Here is a 23820-nt window from a genome sequence, read left to right as displayed (position 1 = left end):
ATATTATAGCTACAAATTTCTTTTGTTCAGAGACTCATAATGAAATTTGATTTGGAATATTACTTCTTTTGGCACAATCCCCAAAAAGTGAAGTATTTTAGGAGATTTTGACTCAGTATGGAAAAAATTTTAATTAAGAGTCTAAAAGTTTAACAAATAATTTCTACCTATAATATCTAATTTTGTAACGTCATTTTCTTAACAAAGTGTTTTACTTAGATATATAGTTTGTTCAGGGACTTAAAGTGAAATTTTGTGTAGAATATTTCTTCTTTTAGCAACTTTCGTCTAAAACTAAATTTCATGTTACCTTCATGCATCAACCCGAGAAAAGAACAAAACTAATTTATTCAAAAAATATTTTGGTGTTTTGTTGGCAAACTTGATGTACATATATATTTTCTTGATATACATATATTGTAAATACGTATTTCATTTATTTGGCGACTTTTATTGAAATTTAATGGAGAATATTTTTGTCTTTGACGTCTTCTATCTAGAATGAAGTTTTGTGGGACAAAACTTAATAAACTCAGATAAAGTACAACATTAACCCTAAAACGTGATTTTACTTTTGGCAGATTCCTGGCGTTTAGGTACGATTTAGAGTTTCGGTGTATTCGGGGACCTATAGTAAAATTTTATGACAAATAATTTTGTAGAATATTTTGATCTGATACGGTCTCATTTTAAAGGAATTTTTAAACGTTTTTGAAAAAAATGGACCAAAAAGACCCCTTTAGTGACTCCCAGGAGGGTTAATTTCTTTCATAAAAAGATACCCCGCATTGTTGCCAGTAATATTGCCAAAGACACTTTATACCTAAAATGCAAGGAATCCGATGTCGAATATTTCAAAACCTGTAGAAATGGGCGAAACTTGCCAGGCCTATTTAGGTTACTTCTCGACGTAAACTTTCAAAACGCCGATACACGTGTCTTCTTTTTTTTCGGTCCTCTTTCATAATCTGTGCGGTGTTTCTTGTAATTTTAAATAAAGTTCAATTTTGTTGGACAGTGTTATAAAAAACTAGCTGACCCGGACCGCGTTGCTGGCCCTTAAAACAGTTTTATGTTAACTTTTCTTAAGTCGGGATCTGCAACTGAATATAAATAAAAAATCTTCAGAAATGTTGGTATTGATTTGTAATTCTAGCATACCGCCAAAGAACTGATGACTTGTGGCAGGCATTTATTTCATCTGCTGGAAGTGTTTGTCTGAAATCTAAACGTAAATTGCTTCCTAAATCCTTCAAGAATCGATCTTTAGCTTCTAGGAAATTTGTATGTGATTCGTATATCCGTTCCAAATAATAATTTCTATTTAATGTTGCATGTGTAGCCTTCATTCACATGAATTTCCAGTGGCAACTTAAGGACCGACTGTGTCGTCCTTCCACCTTCTTATAATGTACATCTTACATACCTGATGAAGCTATAGCTTTGTTGCCTTCTAATTCAAACACTTGCTTTCCAATAAGACCAAAGCTTCGTTATTTCAAACATCTGGTATTTCCATTGATTTGTAAGGTTAGTAAGTTTTACATATATAGCTCATTTAAAAAATAGGACGCAGGGGATAGCTCTCTTCTCCAAAATTCACCTAAATATATAGTCTATTTCCACCATTGGCCATCTCTGACCTTCATCTGAAAGTGATATGGAAATCGGTTCAGAAGTTTTGGAGATATAACATATTTAAAAAAGGCATGGTGGGGCCTTTAGGTACCAAATGAGTACCTAGGGTCGGAGATACAATCACTATTGCCTCGCAAATTAATTTTTTCACCGATACGTTCGTCAGTTTTGCTAAAATATTTTTTTAAAAATAGGGCAAATTCAACAAAATATATAACCTTTTTACCAGGGGTCCTCCCTGTACATTCCTTGGAATTTTCAGGAAAATCGGTTCAGTAGTTTTGGATAAATAACATATTTAAAAGTGGGCGCGCTAAAACAATTTTTTAAAAAAAACTTGGCATAGGGGGGTACCCCGCCCCCTCCAAAATTCAACCAAATATTTTACCTTTTTTCACCACTGGTCATCCCTATACATACTCTGAAAATTTCAAGAAAGTAGGTTAAGCAGTTTTGAATATTTAAAAAAGTGGGCGTGGTCAGGTCCTCAGGCTCCAAATGAGTACCTAGGGTCAGAGACACAACCACCATTGCCTCGCAAATTAATTTTATTCACCGAGACGTTCATCAGTTTTGCTAAAGTAGCGTTTTTAAACAAATGGGGCATGGTGGAGGTACCCTGCCCATCCGAAATTCAACAAAATTTATAGTCTATTTTCACCTCGGTTCCTCCCCGAATATTCTCTGAAATTTTCAGGAAAATTAGTTCAGTAGTATAACATATTCAAAAATTGGGGCATGGGGAAGTACCCAGCCCCCTTCGAAATTCAAAAAAAAATATAGCCTATTTTCACATTCTCTGAAATTTTCAAGAAAATCAGTTCAGCCGTTTTTGAGTCTATACGGAACATACGAAGATACATACTAGCATACACACATTGTCTTTTATACAGAAGAAGATACAAATTAAGAATATTTTTAATATTTTGAAAAAATAAAATTAAAAATTTCCATTAGCAAACAAATTAATAACACTGTGTGTAATTTTTTGAGTCATGTTTTATTAACCATATTCTGACTTCACAGTGTGTTAGAACACCAAAAATGAGAAGACACGTGTCTCGCCGTTTTTCCCTATCTCATCAACTTTCGTGGTTATAGGCCTCCAAAGGTTTGAGGCTTTGATGTAAAAAGGGCCATTTAGTCAGGACTATATCTTCCAAACCGTTAGGAAATTTGAATTTATCTCAGAGGCAAAGTTGTAGCTCTTGTCTTAAAGAACAAAAATTGTGAACACATATAACCCATCAAACTTCATCTGCAAGGTCAAAATCGCCATGGTCAAATTTCTTTTAAAAATTTTCTCAAGTTTTGTTATACAGCTTTCAAACCGATCAAATTTGAAGCAAGCAACCAACTACAAAAATGTACCTTAGATCTCAATAAACATCTTTCTAGAATATACGAACTCTGTAGAAACGGATCTTAATGGTCAAAATAGCAAAACAATTGGGATTTTTATCCTCTTTTCTAGGATTCTGCTCCATAGATATTAAGCCGTTCAAAATTCAAGGAAACAATCAACCACAATAGTGTAGCAAAGGCTTCTATAAACAACTTTCTGGAATATGCGAAATGTCTATGAACGGTTCTTAATTGTAAAAATAGCAAAAATCTTTTGAAAATATCCAATTTTTATACATTTTTCTCCGACTCTGGTCCAAAGATACGCAACCGCCCAAAAATTAGGGATACAGTCAACTACAAAAATGTACCTTAGATTTCAACAAACAAGTTTCTAGAACAAATGAAGATTCTAGGAACGATTCTTCAAGCTCAAAATTCGACTATTTTAAATCATTCTTTCCTGTTCAGGTCCGTAAATAACAAACCTTTCAAATTTCCTTGAGTTTTTAACAGTTTGTTATTTCCAAACCTGAGCAGGGGGAATGTTAAAAAAAGCTAATTGTTCGTGAATTTCAGCCCTAAGAATCATTCCTAGAATCTTTATATGTTCTAAAAAGTTGTATAATGAAATCTTAGGTACATTTTTGTGGTTGACTGTATCTTTGGACCAGAGTCGGAGAAAAAAGTATAAAAATTGGATATTTTCAAAAGATTTTTGCTATTTTTACCATTAAGAACCGTTCATAGACATTTCGCATATTCTAGAAAGTTGTTTACTGAAGCCTTTGCTACACTATTGTGGTTGTTTGTTTTCCTGAATTTTGAACGGTTTAATATCTATGGAGCAGAATCGTAGAAAAGAGGATAAAAATCCCAATTGTTTTGCTATTTTGACCATTAAGATCCGTTTCTACAGATTTCGTATATTCTAGAAAGATGTTTATTGAGATCTAAGGTACATTTTTGTAGTTGGTTGCTTGCTTCAAATTTGATCGGTTTGAAAGCTGTATAACAAAACTTGAGAAAATTTTTAAAAGAAATTTGACCATGGGGATTTTGACCTTGCAGATGAAGTTTGATGGGTTATATGTGTTCACAATTTTTGTTCCTTAAGACAAGAGCTACAACTTTGCCTCTGAGATAAATTCAAATTTCCTAACGGTTTGGAAGATATAGTCCTGACTAAATGCCCCTTTTTACATCAAAGCCTCAAACCTTTGGAGGCCTATAACCGCGAAATTTGATGAGATAGGGAAAAACGGCGAGACACGTGTCTTCTCATTTTTGGTGTTCTATCACACTGTGGTGTCAGAATATGGTTAATAATTTTCGTGTTGCACAGTGTAATATTACCTTAAAAAGAAATTCTAAATTTCTATCTACCAATCCCAAAAAAATAAAAAACAAAATTTCCGTACATTGCAATTTCAATTTATTATACAAATTTAAAATATCCTTTTTAGAAATTCCAATTTACAATTTAATTTAACTTAATACATAAAAATGCTAAATAATTTATATAAAAGCCAAAAAAATATTTAAAGTCGAAAATATCCCTTATAATTTTAAGTATATAATTTTACTTTTATAAGCACCGAAAATGTTAAAAGATTTTCCAAAATAAAAAAAAATGAAATATTTCACAAAAGAACTTCAGGTATTCTTACACGTGATATCATGAGGCAAGATCTATTGCTCATCCACAAATAACTCAAATGAGGGTCCACAGTCTTCTTTAGTAGATTTACCGACCTATGTCTTCCTATTACATATTGCGTCTGCATAGAAGTCAATAATTACCATGAAAAAGTTACTCATCACCCACAGAAGTTGTGAGAAGATCTGTTCGAGGTCAATTTTTCATGAGAATATTTTATCCTCATATTCTATAATAAGTTCTACTGTGATCTCCTATTCTTTAAAATACCCCTACGGTGGTCTTCTATTCTATAGAATACCCCTACGGCGGTCTTCTTTAGAATAGAAGACCCCTACGGTGGTCTTCAATTCTATAGAAGACCCCTACGGTGGTCTTCTATTCTAAAGAAGACTCCTACAGTGGTCTTCTATTCTATAGAAGAACCCTACGGTGGTATTCTATTCTATAGAAGATACCCACGGTGGCTTTCTATTCTATAGAAGCCCTACGGAGGTCTTTTATTCTATAGAAGACCCCTACAGTGGTCTTTTATTCTACAGAAGACACCTAAGGTGGCTTCTATTCTATAGAAGACCCCTACGGTGGTATTATATTCTATAGAAGACCCCTACGGTGGTCTTCTATTCTACAGAAGATCCTTACGGTGGTCTTCTATTCTATTCTATTCTATTCTATAGAAGACCCCTACGGCGGTCTTCTATTCTATAGAAGACCCCTACGGTGGTCTTCAATTCTATAGAAGATCCCTACGGTGGTCTTCTATTCTATAGAAGACCCCTACGGTGGTCTTCAATTCTATAGAAGACCCATACGGCGGTCTTCTATTCTATAGAAGACCCCTACGGTGGTCTTCAATTCTATAGAAGACCCCTACGGTGGTCTTCTATTCTATAGAAGAACCCTACGGTGGTATTCTATTCTATAGAAGATACCCACGGTGGCTTTCTATTCTATAGAAGCCCTCAACAGTGGTCCTCTATTCTATAGAAGACTCCTACGGTGGCCTTCTATTCTGTAGAAGACCCCAATGGTGGTCTTCTATTCTATAGAAGGTCCTTACGGTGGACTTCTATTCTAAAGAAGACTCCTACAGTGGTCTTCTATTCTAAAGAAGACTCCTACAGTGGTCTTCTATTCTATAGAAGAACCCTACGGTGGTATTCTATTCTATAGAAGATCCCCACGGTGGCTTTCTATTCTATAGAAGCCCTCATCGGTGGTCTTCTATTCTATAGAAGAACCCTACGGTGGTCTTATATTCTATAGAAGACCCCTACGGTGGTCTTCTATTCTACAGAAGATCCTTACGGTGGTCTTCTATTCTATTCTATAGAAGACCCCTACGGTGGTCTTCTATTCTATAGAAGACCCCTACGGTGGTCTTCAATTCTATAGAAGACCCCTACGGTGGTCTTCTATTCTATAGAAGACCCCTACGGTGGTCTTCAATTCTATAGAAGACCACTACGGCGGTCTTCTATCCTATAGAAGACCCCTACGGTGGTCTTCTATCCTATAGAAGACCCCTACGGTGGTCTTCAATTCTATAGAAGACCCCTACGGTGGTCTTCAATTCTATAGAAGACCCCTACGGTGGTCTTCTATTCTATAGAAGACCCCTACGGTGGTCTTCTATTCTAAAGAAGACTCCTTCTTCTATTCTATAGAAGACCCCCACGGTAGCCTTCTATTCTATAGAAGACCCCTATGAGGTATGAAGAGGTCTTCGGTTGTCTGCGCAAGACCCCTACAGTTTTTACGTTGCCTATAGAAGACCTCAAGGATCTTCTGTTGTCTATAGAGAACCTCATGAGGACCTCAGAAGGTTTTCTACATAAAAAGGTTGCTCATTATATACAGACAACCTCTAGAGGTTTTTGTTCCTATACAAGACATCAAGAGGACTTCAGAAGGTCTCTGTTACCTATAAAGGACATCAATGGGAACTCTTTTGTATTTAGGAGATACAAAGAGGTTTTCTGCTGTCTATAGAAATTCCACGAGGTCTTCTGTTGCCTAAAGAAGACTTCAAGAGGTCTTCTGTTGTCTATATATGACCTCACGAGGACTTCTGTTGTCTATAGATGACCTCAAGAGGTCTTATTTTGTCTTTAAATGACCTGAAGAGGTCTCCCTTTGTAAATAGACGAACTGCTTTTGTTTATAGAAGACTTCTAGAGGTCTTCGGTTGTTTATTGAAGATTTCAAGAGGTCTTCCGTTGTTTATAGAAGATGTCAAAAGGTCTTCTGTTGTCTGTAGAAAAAATCAAGAGGTCTTCTTTTGTCTATAGAAAACCTCTAAATATCCTCTGCTGTCTATAGAAGAACTCAAGAGGTGTTCTGTTGTATATACAAGACTCTTGAGGTCCTATGTTGTTCATAAACGACTTCCAAAGGCCTTATTTTGTCTTTAGTTTAGTTCCTCTTCCTTCTGTTGTCATTGGGAGACTTCAGTAGGTCTTCTATTGCCAAAACAAGATATCTAGAGGTCTTCCGTTGCTTATAGAAAAACTCTGATTGTCTTCTGCTGGCTATAGAAGAACTGGGTGTCTTCTGCTTGCATCTTTGGAAAATCTCAATAGGTCTTCTGCTGCCTATAGAACACCTATAAAGACCTTCTGTTGGCTGAAGAAGGCTCCAAGAGGCGTGGAAGATCTCAAGAGAGGCTTTTTACCCAAAGAATACCTCATCAAGTTTCTGTTGCTTATGGAAGATCTCCTGTTGTCTGTGGAATAACTAAAGCGATGTCATGTTATGTAAAGACGACTTAAAGACTCCAAGATATCTTGTGTGTATAAAATACTCCTAGACAATATAAAAGTACTCAAGAGGTCTTCTGTATGTAAAAGACTTTAAGATGTCCTGCGTATTTATAGTAAAAATCAGCTTATTTTTTAAATATTTATATTTCCCCTCTTTCTTCCCGAAGTGTCCTTTTGCATACAGCAAATTTCATTATGCCAACTAATATTTTCGCAACACAACCATAGTTAATCAAGCTTTAACAAGCCCATTTACAAAACCAGACAAATATTTTCCATAGCTTTTTGTCTGCTTCTCCCCCTCTTCTCTTGTACTCTCTTAATAATACACATATTTTCGAAAATTATGCATAATAATACAATATATTCATATTTACTATAAGCTATTTAGACTTTAGATGCACAAAACAATGGCCATAACAATGATAAACTGTAACCAAAAACAACAACAATAACTACGACAAAAATCTACATAAATAAACACTAAGATTTACATATAAAAAGTAGTTACAAGTAGCTGAGTGGAGAGTGTGGACATGTAGTTGTTTTTTCCATATATTTTTTGTTTATGACATTTATATTCTACAACAACTACCTAGTATACACATAAATACACATGGATATGGCACATGCCTGCATATATCATCATAAAAAATATGACAAACAAATCGCATCCTCCCCTCCCCGCAACGAAATATAAACATAAATCTTTTCACAACAAATCATGAGCAAAGTTATAAAATGTCATAGCTTAATGTTAAGTGTCCTTTCGTGTCGTTTGTTTTCGTTTTTTTTTTGTCCTTCTACTGAAAGGATATCATTTCTATTGTATATCAATGCCAAAGTCAAACATTGTTTCAAAAAATATGGAAATTCTTGGGAACCAAGGAAAAAACCCCCCAAATATTCTATACTATGTGGACAAACATGTTAATGAAGTTTATTTGAGTATATGTCAAGCATTCATTTAGAGAATTGAAATACCACAATCAACCCCAACAGTGAGACGGAGAGACATTTTCTATGACAATTGGAATATGTTTGCTAATTGGTTATATAGTTTAGGGTTTTGTTTTTTTTTTTCTTTTGCAAATTGGTGTTAGACCATAAAGCTTGAATAATAACAAATATTTGCAAAAGTTATTTTTATTTGTGTCCAAAAAAGGAATTAAAATTGAATAAATAATAAATTTTGAGGAATTTGCCTGATAGTATGCTATGAAAAAATGAATATGTTACATCCTAAGAATATGTACATAAATTTGAGTAGAAGAGATTATTTTATAACAGATATTTCAGTGGGCAAACAAGGCACTATAGGCAACAGAAGACTTCTGATGGTAATCTATAAGCACCTAAAGACATCTTCAAGCGTTTTAAGAAAAAAAAAACACACATTCCGGTCTTCTACAGGCAAACAAGGCACTATAGGCAACAGAAGACTTCTGATGGTAATCTATAAGCACCTAAAGACATCTTCAAGCGTTTTAAGAAAAAAAAAACACACATTCCGGTCTTCTACAGGCAACAGAAGACCTGTTCAGGCCGTCTATAGACTACAAAAGACCTCTTGGGATATTCTATAGACGCAAGAAAATGCCTTCAGGAATACCAGTTGAGGTCTTCTATAGACAAAATAAGACCTCTTGAGATCTTCTATAGGCAACAGAACACTTCTTGTTTGCTTCTATAGGCACCTGAAGTCTTGTTCAGGTCTTCAATAGACTACAGAAGACTTCTTCGGATTTTCTATAGAACCAAGAAGAGGTCTTGAGGGTTTCCATAGGCAATAGAAGACCTATCAGGGGCATCTATAGGCAAATGAAGACCTGTTAAGGTTGGTATATACGACAAAAACCTCTTAAGGTCTCCTTTAGAAAACATAACACCTTTTGAGGTCTTTTATAGGCAACCGAACACTTCTTGAGGGCTTCTATGGGCACCTGAAGACTTGTAAAGGTCTTCTATACACTACAGAAGACCTCTTGGGTTTTCTATAAATGCAAGAAGATGTCCTGATGTTTTCTGTAGGTAGTAGAATACCTATCAAGGGCCTCTATAGGCAACTGAAGACCTGTTAAGGTCTCTATATCCGACAAAAGACCTCTTAAGGTTTCCTATAGAAAACCCAAGACCATAAAAGACGGGCACCTGAATTATTCTTGTGATCTTCTATAGGCACCTGAATACCTCGTCCGAGTGTTTTATATGAAATATAAGACATATTCCGGTTCCTATAGGCAACAGAAGACTTGTTCAGGTCTTCAATAGACAACGGCAGACTTCTTGTGGTAATCTATAAACACTAAAAGACCTCTTTAGGTGTTTTAAGAAAAATGAAAACATATTCCGGTCTTCTACAGGCAACAGAAGACTTGTTCAGGCCTTCTATAGACTACATAAGACGTTTTGGAGTCTTCTATAGAAGCAAGAAGACGTCTTGAGATTTTCTATAGGTAACAGTAGACCTCGTAAGGGCCTCAATAGGCAACTGAGGACCTTTATAGGCAATAAAATAGTTGAGGTATTCTAAACGCAACAGAAAACTTCTTAATGACTTCTGTAGGCACCTGAAGACTTGTTCAGGCCTTCTATAGACTAATGACTATAAAACATGTCTTGAGGTTTTCAATAGGTAACAGAGGGTCTCTCTCAGGTGTTTTAAGAAAAAATAGAACACATATTCCGGTCTTCTACAGGCAACAGAAGACTGGTTCAGGCCTTCTATAGACTACATAAGACCTCTTGGAGTCTTCTATAGACGCAAGAAGACATCTTGAGATTTTCTTTAGGTAACAGTAGACCTCGTAAGGGCCTCTATAGGCAACTGAGGATCTGTTAAGGCCTTCTATAGGTAATAAAATAGCTGAGGTCTTCTATAGTCGACAGAATAGGTCTAATGACTTCTATAGGCACCTGAAGACTTGTTCAGGTCTTCTATAGACTACAAACTACATAAGACGTCTTGAAGTTTTCAATAGGTAGCTGATGACCTGTTAAGGTCTCTATATACGACAAAAGACCACTTAAGGTCTCCTATAGACACCACAAGACGTCTTGAGGTCTTTTATACGCGCCTTACGACTTCTTGTGATCTCCTGTAGGCACCTGAAGACCTCTTCAGGTGTTTTAAGAAAAAAAAAAGAATACATAATCCGGTCTTCTGTTGCCTACAGACCTTGTATATACTACATAAGACTTCTTGGGATCTTCTTTAGATGCAAGAACACGTCTTGAGGTTTTCTATAGGTAATAGAAGACCTATCACAAGCCTCTATAGGCAACACAAGACATCTGGTGGTCTTTATAGGCACCTAAAGACTTCATGTGACCGTCTGTAGACACCTACAGACCTCTTTCAAGTGATTTATATAACATAGAAGTCATATTCCGATCTTATATAGAAAACAGAAGACTTTGTTCAGGTGTTCAACAGAATACAGAACACCCGTTCAGGTCTTCAATAGACTACAGAAGACCATATCAGGTTTTCTATAGGCAACAGAAGACCATTTGATATATTCTATTGACAATAGAGAATAGAAGTCTATTTGAGGTGTTATATAGGCTACAGATGAACACGTGTTGTTTCAACCGGCTACAAAAAACCTCTGTAGGCAACCAAAGACTTCTTGAGACAACACAAGCCTTATTCAGATTTTTAAAGGCATCAATAGGAAACAGAAGACCTCTTCGGGTGCTCCAAAGACAAAGGAAGACCTCTTAAAACCATTTATAGCCAACAGAAAGCCTCTTGAATTTTCCTAAAGACAGCAGAAACCCCTTGAGGTCTTCTTTAGGTAACACAAAACCCATTGAGGTTTTCTAAAGGCAACAAGAGATACCTTCATATTTTCTATAAGCACAACAACACAGAAACAGAAGACCTCTTCGGGAGCTCCAAAGACAAAGGAAGACCTCTTAAAACCATTTATAGCCAACAGAAAGCCTCTTGAATTTTCCTACAGACAGCAGAAACCCCTTGAGGTCTTCTTTAGGTAACACAAAACCCATTGAGGTTTTCTAAAGGCAACAAGAGATACCTTCATGTTTTCTATAAGCACAACAACACCTCCTCAGGCCTTCTAAAGCCAAACGAAGAGCTCTTGAGGTGTTCTAAAGGCAACAGAATATCTCTTGGGGTCTTTTATATGCAACAGAATGCAGTTGAAGTATTCTAAAGGCAACAGAAGACATCCTGAATATTCTATGGAAAATATAATACCGCTTGGGGTCTTCTCTAGGCAACAGAAGATCGCTTGAGGTCTTCTATAGGTAAAAGAAGAACAACAAAAAGCAACACAAGGCCCCTTCGAGGCGAATCTTCTATAATATTTTTGCAATCTTATATAGGCAACAAAAGATCCCTTGAGATCTTCTATAGGTAATATAAGAACTCCTGAGGTCTTCTTTAGGCAACCGAAGACGTCAACAGAAGACGTTTTGATGTTTTCTATATGTAAAAGAATACCTCTTCAGATCTGCCATAGCCTAGAGAAGACCTCTTGAAGTTTTCTATAGGTAACAGTATACCTCGTAAGGGCCTCTATAGGCCCTGAAACCATGTTAAGGTCTTCTATGGGCAATAGAATACCAGTGGGGGTCTTCTATACACGTCAAAAGACCTCTCGACGGCTTCGATAGGCACTTGAATGCTTGTTTAGGTCTTCTATAGACCTCTCGGGTCTTATTTAGGCAACCGAAGACGTCTTGATGTCTTCTCTGGGCAACAGAAGAGGTTTTGAGGTTTCTTATAGACAAAATTTTACCTCTTGAGGTTGTCTATAGGCAAGAGAAGGCCTCTTGAATTATCAACAAAGAAGAAAAGACCTCTTGAATCTTCTACAGGCAACCGAGAGAGATCTTCTATAGGCTACAAAAGGCATGAATTAAAGTCAGCCAGGCTGAATTAAAGTTTTCCCAAAGAAAACTCTATTCAGCCAGGCTGCATTGATTTCTTTCAAATTCAATTTCTCTAAGACTCCCAAATGTATGTTACAAATTATATAGACCAATATTTAAATTCCCTAACATATGTTACTCCTGAAAATATGCCCCACTTTTTGATGTTTCTTGCAGTGGAAACAATAGGAAAAAACTTTAAACCTGTTTACACATTGTAACAATCGGTTTATAGAGCATGATGAACATTATTGCTGTTACATTTTATGGCCATTCTAAAACTATTCCTCGGCCATTCGGCTTGGGAAAGCAGAGAGTCATAAAAAATATAAGCCATAAACATTATATTGACAACATATGGCAATGAAAGTTGATGTGTTGCTGGGAAAAAACAACATTTGTTATTTTTTTCACAAAACTTCGTAACAATTGTCTAATGTTAAAGGACCAAGGAAATGGGAGAAGAAAAAAAAAACAAAAAATAAACGCTAAAAAGTTTAAGAGAGGGAAAAAATAGTATTGGAATCATAAAAAACTGCTGCCGAAAACATAAACAAATGTGTAACGATGCCATATCGATGTGACAGTATGCGAAAGCATTTGGTAATTGGAAATAGGGTAGGAGGACGTGTGGTACTTTGGAAAATTGAAGACAAACATTTATAAGACAACAATTGTTTTCTTCTCGAACTTGATGAGTTTGGCACAAAGTATGGAACGTGATTTTTCCGCCGGAATGTTCGTTCTATTTTTTTCTCAATAGCTAAGAAATCGAAAATTGTTGTTTTCTTTATTAGAAAAACTCGGAATGTTTAACAATAACATGTGTTACCAGAATTATTACATGTGAACGGTAGGCTCTAATGGCGTTTCGTTTTTATAGTTTTTGTTTCCCTTAATGAGTATTGAAAGAGAAATAATAAATGGAAGGAAAATTTTGTATTGGATCTAATCAAATCAGAAGAAAGTAAATAACAATTCCCAAGAACGTACACTGAGACGTATGATGTTTGTCAATAGTCATACGCCATAGGGTACAATGAACATTTTACTGATGAGATGCACAGAGATACATTTATGAAGACAGTTACAGTACAATACTGCTAATCAGAAATTATGGGTCTCCAGCCAATTCAGAGTCAGGAAATCTGGAAGACAGCATAATTTGCAAATAGCGAATGTCTGAAATATTGATTCATTAAAGATTAGATGCCTATAGAAGACCTCACGAAGTCTTCTTTCGCCTATGATAGACATAAAGAGGCTTCTGTTACACTGGGTGTAATTTTTTGAGTCATGGAAAATTAACCATATTCTGATACCGAAAAATAAGGAGACACGTGCCCCGGCGTTTTCCCGGTTACTTCGCGGTTATGGGTCCCGAAAGACCTGAGGCCTTGATGTCAAAAGGGATCATTTTATAAGGCTCATATCTTCTAAACTGCTAAGAATTTTGAGTTACTCTTGGAAGCAAAGTAGCTCTTGTCTTAAAGAATAATAACCGTAACCGTGAAATTCGAAGTAACAGGGAAAAACGCCAGGACACGTGTCTCCTTATTTTTCGTCTTCTATCAATCCACAATGTCACAATATCCTTAATTTTTTCGTGTCGCACAATGTTATCTATGGAAGACCAGAGAGAAATTTTCGTTGTCTATAGAAAACTCATGAGGTATTTTGTATTGGAAGATCTCCAGAGGTCCTTTGTTGTGTGGGGAAGTCCTTATGATATCCGAAAAGATCCTCAGGTCCCTAAAGAAGAGGTGAACAGATGTTCTGTTGCCTATAGAATATGTCTTCTAGTGCATATAAAACATCTGAAGAGGTATTCTGGTCTTCAAGGACTTCTACTGTCTATAAAAAAACTCACGGAACATTCATTGCCCATAGAAGACCTCAAGAGATCTTAGGAGGTCTTTTGTTGCCTATGGAATACATCTAGGGCCCTTTCATTGTCCAGCGAAGACCTAGAGAGTTCTCAGGTTGCCTATAAAATACCTCAAGATGCTTTTATTTTCTAAAGAATACTTCAAAATGTTTTATGTTGCCTACCGGAGACCTAAATAGGTTTTCTGATGTCTTAAGGAGACTTCCAGAGGTCTTAAGGTGTTTTCTTTTGTCTGAAGTAGACCCAATTGTTCTTCTATTCTTTATAGCAGACCTTAAGAGGTCTTCAGTTGCTAGAGAAATCCAAAACAGTGAATAGAAGACATCAAAAAATCTTCTGTTGCCTAAAGAAGACTACAAGAGGTTCTTATATTATCTATGTATATAAGACCTCAATAGATTTTCTGTTGCCTATAGAAGACCTCAATAGGTATTGTAGACGTTTCAAGAGGCCTTATGTTGCGTTTAGAACATAATGAAAGTAATATGTTGTCTGAATAGAGTTTTCTATGGGAAAACTTCAATTCAGCCTGGCTGAATAGAGTTTTCTATGGGAAAACTTCAATTCAGCCTGGCTGAACAGTGCTTTCTATGGGAAAACTTCAATTCAGCCTGGCTGAATAGTGTTTTCTATGGGAAAATTTCAATTCAGCCTGGCTGAATAGAGTTTTCTTTAGCAAAACTTCAATTCAGCCTGGCTGAATAGAGTTTTCTTTAGGAAACTCTATTCAGCCAGACCTCAATAGATTTTCTGTTGCCTATAGAAGACCTCAATAGGTATTGTAGACGTTTCAAGAGGCCTTATGTTGCGTTTAGAACATAATGAAAGTAATATGTTGTCTGAATAGAGTTTTCTATGGGAAAACTTCAATTCAGCCTGGCTGAATAGAGTTTTCTATGGGAAAACTTCAATTCAGCCTGGCTGAATAGAGTTTTCTATGGGAAAACTTCAATTCAGCCTGGCTGAATAGTGTTTTCTATGGGAAAACTTCAATTCAGCCTGGCTGAATAGAGTTTTCTTTAGGAAAACTTCAATTCAACCTGGCTGAATAGAGTTTTCTTTAGGAAAACTTCAATTCAGCCTGGCTGAATAGAGTTTTCTTTAGGAAAACTTCAATTCAGCCTGGCTGAATAGAGTCTTCTTTAGGAAAACTTCAATTCAGCCTGGCTGAATAGAGTTTTCTTTAGGAAAACTTCAATTCAGCCTGGCTGAATAGAGTTTTCTTTAGGAAAACTTCAATTCAGCCTGGCTGAATAGAGTTTTCTTTAGGAAAACTTCAATTCAGCCTGGCTGAATAGAGTTTTCTTTAGGAAAACTTCAATTCAGCCTGGCTGAATAGAGTTTTCTTTAGGAAAACTTCAATTCAGCCTGGCTGAATAGAGTTTTCTTTAGGAAAACTTCAATTCAGCCTGGCTGAATAGAGTTTTCTTTAGGAAAACTTCAATTCAGCCTGGCTGAATAGAGTTTTCTTTAGGAAAACTTCAATTCAGCCTGGCTGAATAGAGTTTTCTTTAGGAAAACTTCAATTCAGCCTGGCTGAATAGAGTTTTCTTTAGGAAAACTTCAATTCAGCCTGGCTGAATAGAGTTTTCTTTAGGAAAACTTCAATTCAGCCTGGCTGAATAGAGTTTTCTTTAGGAAAACTTCAATTCAGCCTGGCTGAATAGAGTTTTCTTTAGGAAAACTTCAATTCAGCCTGGCTGAATAGAGTTTTCTTTAGGAAAACTTCAATTCAGCCTGGCTGAATAGAGTTTTCTTTAGGAAAACTTCAATTCAGCCTGGCTGAATAGAGTTTTCTTTAGGAAAACTTCAATTCAGCCTGGCTGAATAGAGTTTTCTTTAGGAAAACTTCAATTCAGCCTGGCTGAATAGAGTTTTCTTTAGGAAAACTTCAATTCAGCCTGGCTGAATAGAGTTTTCTTTAGGAAAACTTCAATTCAGCCTGGCTGAATAGAGTTTTCTATGGGAAAACTTCAATTCAGCCTGGCTGAATAGTGTTTTCTATGGGAAAACTTCAATTCAGCCTGGCTGAATAGAGTTTTCTTTAGGAAAACTTCAATTCAACCTGGCTGAATAGAGTTTTCTTTAGGAAAACTTCAATTCAGCCTGGCTGAATAGAGTTTTCTTTAGGAAAACTTCAATTCAGCCTGGCTGAATAGAGTTTTCTTTAGGAAAACTTCAATTCAGCCTGGCTGAATAGAGTTTTCTTTAGGAAAACTTCAATTCAGCCTGGCTGAATAGAGTTTTCTTTAGGAAAACTTCAATTCAGCCTGGCTGAATAGAGTTTTCTTTAGGAAAACTTCAATTCAGCCTGGCTGAATAGAGCTTTCTTTAGGAAAACTTCAATTCAGCCTGGCTGAATAGAGTTTTCTTTAGGAAAACTTCAATTCAGCCTGGCTGAATAGAGTTTTCTTTAGGAAAACTTCAATTCAGCCTGGCTGAATAGAGTTTTCTTTAGGAAAACTTCAATTCAGCCTGGCTGAATAGAGTTTTCTTTAGGAAAACTTCAATTCAGCCTGGCTGAATAGAGTTTTCTTTAGGAAAACTTCAATTCAGCCTGGCTGAATAGAGTTTTCTTTAGGAAAACTTCAATTCAGCCTGGCTGAATAGAGTTTTCTTTAGGAAAACTTCAATTCAGCCTGGCTGAATAGAGTTTTCTTTAGGAAAACTTCAATTCAGCCTGGCTGAATAGAGTTTTCTTTAGGAAAACTTCAATTCAGCCTGGCTGAATAGAGTTTTCTTTAGGAAAACTTCAATTCAGCCTGGCTGAATAGAGTTTTCTTTAGGAAAACTTCAATTCAGCCTGGCTGAATAGAGTTTTCTTTAGGAAAACTTCAATTCAGCCTGGCTGAATAGAGTTTTCTTTAGGAAAACTTCAATTCAGCCTGGCTGAATAGAGTTTTCTTTAGGAAAACTTCAATTCAGCCTGGCTGAATAGAGTTTTCTTTAGGAAAACTTCAATTCAGCCTGGCTGAATAGAGTTTTCTTTAGGAAAACTTCAATTCAGCCTGGCTGAATAGAGTTTTCTTTAGGAAAACTTCAATTCAGCCTGGCTGAATAGAGTTTTCTTTAGGAAAACTTCAATTCAGCCTGGCTGAATAGAGTTTTCTTTAGGAAAACTTCAATTCAGCCTGGCTGAATAGAGTTTTCTTTAGGAAAACTTCAATTCAGCCTGGCTGAATAGAGTTTTCTTTAGGAAAACTTCAATTCAGCCTGGCTGAATAGAGTTTTCTTTAGGAAAACTTCAATTCAGCCTGGCTGAATAGAGTTTTCTTTAGGAAAACTTCAATTCAGCCTGGCTGAATAGAGTTTTCTTTAGGAAAACTTCAATTCAGCCTGGCTGAATAGAGTTTTCTTTAGGAAAACTTCAATTCAGCCTGGCTGAATAGAGTTTTCTTTAGGAAAACTTCAATTCAGCCTGGCTGAATAGAGTTTTCTTTAGGAAAACTTCAATTCAGCCTGGCTGAATAGAGTTTTCTTTAGGAAAACTTCAATTCAGCCTGGCTGAATAGAGTTTTCTTTAGGAAAACTTCAATTCAGCCTGGCTGAATAGAGTTTTCTTTAGGAAAACTTCAATTCAGCCTGGCTGAATAGAGTTTTCTTTAGGAAAACTTCAATTCAGCCTGGCTGAATAGAGTTTTCTTTAGGAAAACTTCAATTCAGCCTGGCTGAATAGAGTTTTCTTTAGGAAAACTTCAATTCAGCCTGGCTGAATAGAGTTTTCTTTAGGAAAACTTCAATTCAGCCTGGCTGAATAGAGTTTTCTTTAGGAAAACTTCAATTCAGCCTGGCTGAATAGAGTTTTCTTTAGGAAAACTTCAATTCAGCCTGGCTGAATAGAGTTTTCTTTAGGAAAACTTCAATTCAGCCTGGCTGAATAGAGTTTTCTTTAGGAAAACTTCAATTCAGCCTGGCTGAATAGAGTTTTCTTTAGGAAAACTTCAATTCAGCCTGGCTGAATAGAGTTTTCTTTAGGAAAACTTCAATTCAGCCTGGCTGAATAGAGTTTTCTTTAGGAAAACTTCAATTCAGCCTGGCTGAATAGAGTTTTCTTTAGGAAAACTTCAATTCAGCCTGGCTGAAAAGAGTTTTCTTTAGGAAAACTTCAATTCAGCCTGGCTGAATAGAGTTTTCTTTAGGAAAACTTCAATTTAGCCTGGCTGAATAGAGTTTTCTATGGGAAAACTTCAATTCAGCCTGGTTGAATAGAGTTTTCTATGGGAAAACTTCAATTCAGCCTGGCTGAATAGAGTTTTCTATGGGAAAACTTCAATTCAGCCTGGCTGAATAGAGTTTTCTATGGGAAAACTTTAATTCAGCCTGGCTGAATAGAGTTTTCTACGGGAAAACTTTAATTCAGCCTGGCTGAATAGAGTTTTCTACGGGAAAACTTTAATTCAGCCTGGCTGAATAGAGTTTTCTATGGGAAAACTTTAATTCAGCCTGGCTGAATAGAGTTTTCTATGGGAAAACTTTAATTCAGCCTGGCTGAATAGAGTTTTCTATGGGAAAACTTCAATTCAGCCTATGGGGAAACTTCAATTCAGCCTGGCTGAATAGAGTTTTCTATGAGAAAACTTCAATTCAGCCTGGATGAATAGAGTTTCCTATGGGAAAACTTCAATTCAGCCTGGCTGAATACAGTTTTCTATGGGAAAACTGTAATCCAGCCTGGCTGAATAGAGTTTTCTTAAGGAAAACTTCAATTCAGCCTGGCTGAATAGGGTTTCCTAAGGGAAAACTTCAATTCAGCCTGGCTGAATAGAGTTTTCTAGGGGAAAACTTCAATTTAGCCTGGCTGTATAGAGTTTTCTATAGGAAAACTTTAATTCAGCCTGGCTGAATAGAGTTTTCCATAAGAAATGTGTTATTTTCCATAGCTAAACTGCTGAATTAAATCGCACCCCTCTTATTATGTGTGTTAATATTCCAAAACCCTCGTCCTTTCCTTAGTGTCCCATTTGTCACTTGCTTGATGGAATGGCAGAAATAAACGCTAAAATAACATTTATCTTATTTAATAAATTTATCATTTGTTTCACTTAGGGTTTTTTCACTCAAGTGGGTGTGAAATTGAATTTAGATACTGGCACATTATTTGTTTTGGACATGAAAAGCCTTTCAAAATTAGCAGCCCTTCCCATAATTCAATATTATGATGAAAGTGAAAAAGCCAAAAAAAGGGAATAAAACCTTCACTAAAAATATGACAAAAACACTTGGCACGATTGAAGGGTATGAAATACTTGACAATAACTTACCCCTTTTTATTTTGGCCCGGCTAATCATTGTAATAAGGGATGCAACATAAAGGCCGGAAAATCTATATAACGTTATTAACGCCTAGACGAAACACACACACACAGACAATCACACAAAACTGGAACTTCCTAAGAAAAATATTTTCCCATTTCGATTTTTTTTCTCTCCGTTAAGTGTTAACTAAGCAGAAAAACTGTTGGAAATCTAATATAATTTCTTTTTTCTTCTATGGCTTTTCAAGTACTGCTTGATGTTATTACAAGGACCACTGCACGTTTTGAGAGAAATAGGAGGGGTTTTTCTCTTTTGAATGGAAAGGAAAGGGTTAATGGTCTTTTGTTAGGCATATGACAGGCTTAGGAAAATAACAATGACAGCTGGGCAATGCAAAAAGGACTAGCAAAACTAATCAAGTTAGTATTGACAAAGTGGCCAGTTTAGGTTTAATGTCTTTATGACAGGATATGGGGAGAGGGGGGGTTGGCTACAAATTGAAAATTTGCTAGAGTACCTTTATAGATATATAATTTTGTTATTTTCTTTATTTCTTTATCTATTTTTTACTGATGTTTACTTTAAATATTTATTCAATATTCTGCCCCTTAAAGTATACTATAATAATTGTATTTCTTTTATTGCAAAATTAAAACAAAATTCCCATTTAAATGCTAATCCATTGCTTTGGGTCTATTTGTTCTATTTGTGTATATGTGTGTTCTGTATTTCCAAATTCCTTCCGCATGGAACAACTTTTTTACGGCCCGTCACTTTGTTTTATAAATAAATTATTTGTTTGGTTTCCCCTAAAACTAGACAACAAAATTTGTGTATGCTTTGAAGTGGTTTTTCTGGCAAATATTTGCTTTTTGTTAGTTATTTTATTTGTTGTTGTTTTTTTAGCCATTCCCCAAAATAGTTTTGAAATTTAAAATTGTATACTTATCAACACTTTCCCAAATGAATAAATGAATGAATTTATTAAACTATCAACAAATACAACACGGAAACTATGCCATGCTATTCTGCAACAACTATGCCACATATATTTCTGGCAAACAACTATTTCGGGAAATAGTTTTCAAAAGCATGGAAATGAGAAACATGAGAGAGAGAAAAAGTTGTATTGTATTTTAATTTTGGTTTAGTTTTGTATTTAGGGTGCATAGTTTTAGGAGTTTTTAAAAATAGAAACACATGTTTTTTGTGTGCATGAATTAAAGCATACTTTTAGGACTCAACATCAAAGACACTCAACTTTCCTTTAAAATTCTGCAAAACTTTAGTTTTGATAGAGGAAAACTTATTTTCCTCCATCTCACCTTTTGTGACAATATCCCAAAGGCATTATCAAAAAAATTCCCCAACACCCGAGCAACTCATTTAAAAAAATGTTGATGTGACAGGCCGCCCGCCCTTAGCCCTGCATGCAATTTCTCTGTCATTTAATTTTTATCTCTTTGCCACAGACCACAACGAGGCGTTGCATTGTTTTCCTTTCGCGCCTTCTTTCTCCTGCACATGTTCCTTCATCTTTACTTCCGCTTATCTGTGGCCAAGGTGTCTCGTATTTCTCTTACAATTACAAGCAACGCTTGTAAAGTGCGAAAGACAAGATATGCAACTCACATCGGTTGGCATTTAACAAGCTTCCAGCCAAAAAGGAAGAGAATATCAAACAAACAAGAAAATCGGTAGCATGGCTACCATGTTTGAAAAAAAAGCAAGTAGTTACAAGCTGGAAAAACAAAGAAATCAAGCTACATAAAAGATAAGTAAGAAAAAATATTTCAAATTTAAGGAATTAAAAGAAATAATTCAAAAGTGCATAAAACAGACAGGCTGAATTAGAATTTTCCTATGGAAACCGCTATTCAGACAGGCTGAATTAGAATTTTCCTATGGAAACCGCTATTCAGCCAGGCTGAATTAGAATTTTCCTATGGAAACCGCTATTCAGCCAGGCTGAATTAGAATTTTCCTATGGAAACCGCTATTCAGCCAGGTTGAATTAGAATTTTCCTATGGAAACCGCTATTCAGCCAGGTTGAATTAGAATTTTCCTATGGAAACCGCTATTCAGCCAGGCTGAATTAGAATTTTCCTATGGAAACCGCTATTCAGCCAGGCTGAATTAGAATTTTCCTATGGAAACCGCTATTCAGCCAGGCTGAATTAGAATTTTCCTATGGAAACCGCTATTCAGCCAGGCTGAATTAGAATTTTCCTATGGAAACCGCTATTCAGCCAGGCTGAATTAGAATTTTCCTATGGAAACCGCAATTCAGCCAGGCTGAATTAGAATTTTCCTATGGAAAACTCTATTCAGCCAGGCTGAATTAGAATTTTCCTATGGAAAACTCTATTCAGCCAGGCTGAATTAGAATTTTCCTATGGAAAACTCTATTCAGCCAGGCTGAATTAGAATTTTCCTATGGAAAACTCTATTCAGCCAGGCTGAATTAGAATTTTCCTATGGAAAACTCTATTCAGCCAGGCTGAATTAGAATTTTCCTACGGAAAACGCTATTCAGCCAGGCTGAATTAGAATTTTCCTATGGAAAACTCTATTCAGCCAGGCTGAATTAGAATTTTCTTATGGAAAACTCTATTCAGCCAGGCTGAATTAGAATTTTCCTATGGAAAGCTCTATTCAGCCAGGCTGAATTAGAATTTTCCTATGGAAAACTCTATTCAGCCAGGCTGAATTAGAATTTTCCTATGGAGAACTCAATTCAGCCACGGTGAATAAGAATTTTCCTATGGAAACCGCTATTCAGCCAGGCTGAATTAGAATTTTCCTATGGAAAACTCTATTCAGCCAGGCTGAATTAGAATTTTCCTATGGAAAACTCTATTCAGCCAGGCTGAATTAGAATTTTCCTATGGAAAACTCTATTCAGCCAGGCTGAATTAGAATTTTCCTATGGAAAACTCTATTCAGCCAGGCTGAATTAGAATTTTCCTATGGAAAACTCTATTCAGCCAGGCTGAATTAGAATTTTCCTATGGAAAACTCTATTCAGCCAGGCTGAATTAGAATTTTCCTATGGAAAACTCTATTCAGCCAGGCTGAATTAGAATTTTCCTATGGAAAACTCTATTCAGCCAGGCTGAATTAGAATTTTCCTATGGAAACCGCTATTGAGCCAGGCTGAATTAAAATTTTCAGCCAGGCTGAATTAGAATTTTCCTATGGAAAACTCTATTCAGCCAGGCTGAATTAGAATTTTCCTATGGAAAACTCTATTCAGCCAGGCTGAATTAGAATTTTCCTATGGAAAACTCTATTCAGCCAGGCTGAATTAGAATTTTCCTATGGAAAACTCTATTCAGCCAGGCTGAATTAGAATTTTCCTATGGAAAACTCTATTCAGCCAGGCTGAATTAGAATTTTCCTATGGAAAACTCTATTCAGCCAGGTTGAATTAGAATTTTCCTATGGAAAACTCTTTTCAGCCAGGCTGAATTAGAATTTTCCTATGGAAAACTCTATTCAGCCAGGCTGAATTAGAATTTTCCTATGGAAACCGCTATTGAGCCAGGCTGAATTAAAATTTTCCTATGGAAACCGCTATTCAGCCATGCTGAATTAGAATTTCCCTATAGAAATCGCTATTCAGCCAGGCTGAATTAAAATTTTCCTATTGAAAACTCTATTCAGCCATGCTCACTCTATTCAGCCAGGCTGAATTAAAATTTCCTATGGAAACCGCTATTGAGCCAGGCTGAATTAGAATTTTCCTATGGAAAACTCTATTCAGCCAGGCTGAATTAGAATTTTCCTATGGAAACCGCTATTCAGCCAGGCTGAATTAGAATTTTCCTATGGAAACCGCTATTCAGCCAGGCTGAATTAGAATTTTCCTATGGAAACCGCTATTCAGCTGAATTAGAATTTTCCTATGAAAAAACTCTATTCAGCCAGGCTGAATTAGAATTTTCCTAGGAAACCGCTATTCAGCAAGGCTGAATTAGAATTTTCCTATGGAAACCGCTCTTCAGCCAGGCTGAATTAGAGTTTTCCTATGGAAACCGCTATTCAGCCAGGCTTAATTAGAATTTTCCTATGGAAAACTCTATTCAGCCAGGCTGAATTAGAATTTTCCTATGGAAAACTCTATTCAGCCAGTCTGAATTAGAATTTTCCTATGGAAAACTCTATTCAGCCAGGCTGAATTAGAATTTTCCTATGGAAAACTCTATTCAGCCAGGCTGAATTAGAATTTTCCTATGGAAAACTCTATTCAGCCAGGCTGAATTAGAATTTTCCTATGGAAAAATCTATTCAGCCAGGCTGAATTAGAATTTTCCTATGGAAAACTCTATTCAGCCAGGCTGAATTAGAATTTTCCTATGGAAAA

General features: G+C 36.1%; 1 protein-coding gene across 2 annotated transcripts in view; it reads left to right on the top strand.

The window, feature by feature from the left end:
- Positions 1–23820, top strand: part of LOC141387324 (pro-resilin-like) — a 99846-nt gene that overhangs the window by 1502 nt on the left and 74524 nt on the right. The window lies entirely within an intron of this gene.

The sequence above is a fragment of the Musca autumnalis genome, unplaced genomic scaffold (genome assembly GCF_047663935.1).
Source record: "Musca autumnalis isolate F117 unplaced genomic scaffold, ASM4766393v1 scaffold_5, whole genome shotgun sequence".
Taxonomy (NCBI): domain Eukaryota; kingdom Metazoa; phylum Arthropoda; class Insecta; order Diptera; family Muscidae; genus Musca; species Musca autumnalis.
The sequence above is the reverse complement of the archived record's forward strand: the minus strand, read 5'-3'. Positions and strand labels throughout refer to the sequence as shown.